This window comes from Emydura macquarii, unplaced genomic scaffold (genome assembly GCF_026122565.2).
Source record: "Emydura macquarii macquarii isolate MOO-44397 ecotype Brisbane River unplaced genomic scaffold, CSIRO-AGI_Emac_v2 contig_629, whole genome shotgun sequence".
NCBI lineage: Eukaryota > Metazoa > Chordata > Testudines > Chelidae > Emydura > Emydura macquarii.
The window spans coordinates 5,520,026-5,526,028 of record NW_027130766.1 but is presented as its reverse complement, the minus strand read 5'-3'; positions in this window follow the sequence as shown (position 1 = coordinate 5,526,028).

Here is a 6,003-nt window from a genome sequence, read left to right as displayed (position 1 = left end):
CTAAGTAAACAGTGGCAGAGGCTGGGCCAGGGGAGGTCTGAATATTCATGACAGGGGAAACCCGATCTGGGCAGCTGCTGCCACTGGCTTCTTACAGGCAGCTCAGGTTGCTCTCACCTGGGGCATGGGGAAAGGAACACAGTAGGTAGGTTAACAATGAGAGGGGCTTCTCCAGCGTTGGATTCCTAGGGGGAAATCAGCCCCGTAGGCCCTCTGTGTGGCCTGACGCCCTGAGGCGTGGGCAGTAGAGGGTTAAACCCACTGGTGCCATTTGCCGAGCAGGAGGTTGTATTTTTGCTATTCTTTCCTTCTGAAGGATTAGTCGAAACTAGACTCTGGCTAAACTGGTTGCCAGACCGGTTCCTCTTTCTTTGCGTCTCTGCCTCGGTCTTTCTTCCTCCATCTCGCCTTTCCTCTGCAGCCTGCCCCCTTCTTCGCACCTGGTCCAAGGCCTGAGCCTCATGGCTCTCCTGTTTCCCACCCTTCTCTGCTGCCATGGGTCCGTATCACAGCAGAGACTGGGCAAGTCAGGCGACATCAGAGCAATGGCCGGAGGAGGAGCATGGAATGAATGGACTCAAGTCATGGCCCCAGAGGCAGCAGTGCCCCTTTTGCCATCTGCTGTGTTACGGGTAACGACAGGGCGGTAAAGCTCCTGCAAGCAGAAAACATATTTATCTGTAGGGCCGTATGCTGCCCTCAGCTACCCACGCCGCCCCGGACTTTCCTTGTCTGCAGCAGGGTTGCATGGCTGTAGATGACAGCAGAACGTGGTTCTTAAACTCTGCTGATCTGAACAGTTCCCCTTCACCCAAAGCTCAGCTTCTGCTTTTCGTACAAACAATCCTTCCAGGCAGCTCCTGGGAACGAGTGATGTTGGGTCCGAAGCTGCCATGAATATCGCCACCCCCGGGTGGATTGAACCAGCTCTTGGATCAGCTCTGGAGGGCATGAGGCCTGGTTAGGTTACTTGCAAAATAAGCTGCCCCACCTAGCTCCTGGCAGGATTTCAGACCATGGGGCTGAGCTCTCATTCGTTCTTAGCTGCTTCGTATTAGCTATGATTATAACAATACTCATGCTTAGCAATATCCACCCCTGGAGAGTGCTTTGAGCACTCCGAGATCCTTATCCTCATTTTACAGATGGGGAGGTTGAGACACAGAGGGGGAAGTGATTCGACAGTGAGTCAGTGGTGGAACCGGGGAGGAAGCCCAGGCCTGACTCCAAACCAGCTACCCCTTCCATTCACAGACCGGGAATATCCCAGCTCCCCTGCATAGGAACTGCTTCTGCAGTTCTGATCCGTGGTCCATCCAGTCTGACCTTCTCTGCTGGCCAATGCTCTGAAGGTGCAGATCTCATAACCCCTTCCCCCCCCAGCTGTGCTACACTATCCCCTGGGGAGAAGCATCTTCCTGACTCCCACCTAGCAATCACCTGATGCTCACCGGAATGAGGGTCAGTGGATCTGCTTATTTTTCTCCTAGCTGGTTTCCCTGCAGACATGATTCTTATCGTCTGAACTGCCAGTGCTCTTTTGAAGCACACTCCACCGTTTGACTCATTAACGCCCTGTCTATTTAGCCATCCATCCTGCGGCAGCCAGTTCAGTAGTTAATTGTGTGCTGCATAAAATAGCGTTTCTGTTGGTCCATTTTATAGGTCAGCCCTTCTGTTGCTCACTGTTCAGCTCCTGAAGGCTGCAGCTCAGGTTATGATGCATACAAGAGGCAGGACCGGGCGATGGTTAGAGCAGGGAATGGGGAGTGAGGACTCCTGGGTTCTCTGCCACTGACTTGCTGAGGTGACTTGGGAAGTCATTTCACCTCTGTGGACTAAATCTGAGACCGGCTTGTAAATCTAAGGAAACTGGCCTTTCCCATAACGCTTGGCTCAGCCTTCAGCCCCTGGTACTCTAGCTAGAAGGAGTTTGTGCCTAGCTAACCATGCACTGAGAAGGCCCAGGGATGATAATGCTTTGCCTGTCTCTAGAGCTTCCCATATGAGAATCTTAAAGCCATGAATGAATTAGGTCTCGCTACCCCCCAGGAGATAGGGACTTATCCTTCTCCCTGTTTTGCAGAAGGGGAAACTGAGGCATAAAGAGAGAACCTGAACCGCCTGAGATCACACAGTGAATCAATGTAGTGCCGTGAAGGGAACCCAGGAGTCCTGAGTGTCTGCTCTAGCCACTAGATGGTGCTGTTTCCCCAGTTATATACAGGATGGGCAAGCTCCCGTAGGGTTATACAGATTCTCTGGTGACCTTTGAAGGCTTCTGTGAGTGCTGCTTTCTAGCTCTCCCCCAGTGGGGCAGGGGTGGACAAGGAAGGCAGGGACTCTGGAACAAATGGGGCTGGAAACACAGTGAGCCCGGAAATGTTCATGTCCAGGGAGTAAATAAAGGAACCAAGGGTGGGGCAGGGGGGTGCTGAACAAACAACACAGACAGGAAGAAAGAGCAGAGTGTAGCGTGGAAGCTGCAGAAAGCGCATTGACTCCATGCCAGTGGCTGGTCTGCGTGGGAAAACCCAGTTCCCCCAAGGGGAACTTTCACTGCTCTGCTGCCAGCATCTGTGTGGCTCTGAGCTCCTTGCCAAGTTCCATGACTTGGCTGTGGACGCAGGCAACCCTGCGTGCATCTTGCACATTGCCCACCCCCCTCTGGAGCTGTGGCTGGAAGCTGGGCTTTGCTTGACAGAGGCATGGGTGGGACTATGGAATGTAATGTGAGCCCCCACGTGGGCATCTTCTGGCGAACTTCGGAGTGGGTGGGAGTCCATCGGATCGGTAGTCTATGGGGTCTCTTCTCCAGTGGGAGACTATGGGGCTTCCCTCCTCAGTCAGAGTCGGTGGGGTGTCCTTTACCACCTGTCGGAGGACTGCCTGGTTTCAACCCCATCTCCAGGGAGCAGGCACCGGCGGAAAACGCCTGTGTCGGGGCTTTTCAAAGGGGCCTGCTGCCCTTCCCGAAAGCCCTCTCGGTGCTGCTGGGATCCAGCTATCCCAGGCACCGTCACGTCTCCCTCTCTGACAGGTGAAAGGCCTCAGCCACCTGGGGGCTGAACACATGGTGCTGGGCAGATCGAAGGAGGGGGATGCCCGGCCCCATTCATCACAGAGACAGATCCAATCACAGCAGGGCAATCAGCGTCACTTCGGCATGATGTGTGGCAGTGACCGAGAGGTCGGCTGGAGCTCCAGGCTACAAACAGACTCGGTGGAAACAACTGCTTGATGGATGCAAGTTTTATCTAGGAGCCGGGGGTTGTTTGTGAATGTGCATAGGTGAGGGTACCATGGGTGTGCGTGCATGAGGGCCTGTATGCATAGATAGCTCTGTGTGCGTGTGTACATGACTGCATACATGAGCATGCATAGCTCAGGGTGTGTGCACAGATCTGTGCATGCATTTGTGTGTGTGCGTAGCACTGTGTGTGTGTCTACACCTGCAGTGCAGCGCGCATGGATGCATAGTCCCTTGTGTGAGCATGACGCAGTAGTTGTGTGTGTCCGTGAGTAACTCCATACGTGTGTGTGCGTACGCTGCTCTGTGTGTACGTGTGCATGAACAGCCAGCGTGCAGGGTGACTCGTTTGCCTTATTCCTGTTCAGTTTCCCACATGGAATCTCCTGCAGCCGCTTTGTTTGACAGCTGAACCCTATTTACTGCTCAAATCAAATCCAGTGGAGCCACTCAGCAAGCGGTGACGTGGGCTGGAGCCGCGCTGCGCTAGCCAGACGAGAGCTGCTCTCAGGAAGCCTGCTGGGCTGACAGATGGCATGTGGCTGCAGAGCTGATCGAACAAAAGCACAAAGCTTCTGTCACTCAGACACCCCAATACTACCATAGCCGACATTTTGGGGAGCCTTTCCAGGGAAAGACAATTCAGCTTCCAGCTCGGGGGGTTGTGGGCCTCGGCCCCGGTTTTTTCCTTATTGAAGTCAGTGGCTTAGTAAACTCTGGAATAGTTCCCCTGCTTCTTTCCCAGCTGGAGTCATTGCCTCTGGTTTCCTGAGATCCTGTTTTCCATGCAAATTAATGAATATTAATTCAATACTAAATAATTACGGTTAATTACAATATATATCCCCTTTCCTCTGAGAATCTTATAACACTCTGCAACCATTAGTGAATTCATGCTCATGACCTGGCCAGGGGAAGGCATTAGGCACTGCGGCCTGTGCCTGAGGGTTGCAGTTTCCTCAGGTGATTACATCAGAATCGCAGCTTTCATTTTAAAAAGGAAATAGGTGTCAACTTCTCATGGCTGCCAGGGAAAGCTTGAAAATGTGAAGCAAATGGTGTCTGCCTGCCTCTGCGGAGAGTCTGATGCAGCAGCTCCAAGAGACCCTCGTGTCTTCCAAAACACGGCTTCACATTGCTCCCACGTAGGCCCCAAACTAACTTAGACTCGTGCCCAGTGGTTTCAGTCCTCAGGATTCCTTCCAAGAAGCGGCCCAGGCTTTATAGTGGCTTTAAAGGCAGCCTTAAAAAAAATACACACAAGGAAATAATCTTTCCACCCCAGTGTATTTGCATGTATTGGACTGGAAGGAGGAGAAAAGTCAAGAGCAATATTTTTCAGGCCCTGTAACAGTCCAGCAAACTGCCTTGTAACAGCTATTATATCATGTGTGCCAAGGTGACACAATGTGACCAACGCTTGAGGGAGGCTACAGGAAGCATCTAAACAAAATCAAAGAGGTGGCTGGCTCACCATTTATTGAGGACACCCACAAAAGTGTTGGTCAGAAGATGGGGGGGTTTCTTCGGAATTTTTTTTTTTTTTTGGCAAAAATTGTAGTGAAAACTGAATTATTTCAATTTTCGAAATGCTGCTGCAGTGACTCATGGGAGTTGTCGTTTGGGTGCCTCATGCTCCCATTCTCCTCCATGGGTCAGGCTCTTTGAAAGGACTACATCTCTTACGATGCACCATGGACTTCCTTCTTGCATCATGGAAGCCCCGTGCTGTGGTGCATCATGGGAGATGCAGTCCAACCAGGAACCCCAGAGGAGAATGGCGACCTGAGGCCACCAAACTACAACTCCCATGAGGCATGGTGACAGCATTTCCCAATAAAACTATTTCAGTTTGTGTTTCAATTTTTCAACCAAAAATGGAAGTTTGTCAGCCATTTTCATTTAGTCAAAAACCCTATTTTCCATCAAAAATCAGTTTCCATGGAAAATTTGTGACCAGCCCTAATTCACAGGGCTCTTGGCACATGCCCACCCGGTTACTGGCAACAGAAACCAACAGGACCAGCAACTACAGGGTCCATACGGCAGATCCACCTCTGGGCCCTCCCAAACCACTACAGAACTCAGAAACTGAGGATAGGTCTGTGCTACAGTGACACTGTCAAGGCGTTGCAGCTGTAACGCCGCAGCACAGGTGCTTCCTACATCGACTGATGGTGTTTTTCCACCAGTGGAGGTAATCCACCTTTCCGAGAGGCAGTAACTAAGTAGACAGAAACATCCTTCCGTCCACCTAGCTGCATCTATACCCAGGGTTAGGTCGACCTAAGGACGATGCTTGGGGTGCAACGTTTCTAACAGCTGTGAGTGACGTAGCGAGGTTGACCTTAGTTTTCAGTTTAGTCTAGACCTGAGTCTGGAGAGCTCAGGCTGCGTGATCACGAGCCAGCTGTGTTTGAATGCTGCCATTAACTGGTTGCAGGCCGCACCGGATTCCCTTGGGTCTGGGCTTTATTTGCTTATGGGTTTTTTTTTTTCCTTAAGGGAAGATGAAATGGGTACTGTTGAAACAGTGGATGCTGTGTGCTGCGGGTGAAAGGGTTTTCATGGGTGTCTTTGCCCTGGCGCCTGGCAGGCTGAGGTCTCTGTACCCTGCACCCCCAGCCCTGGTTTGACACTGTTGGAGGGTGACTGGGTGAGGGGGACGCCTTTGGCCCACATAGTCCCAGCTAATGTAACACAACAGACCCAGCCTGCTGCTGGGGGGAGGGCCCTGCTGCTGCTGCTGCTGC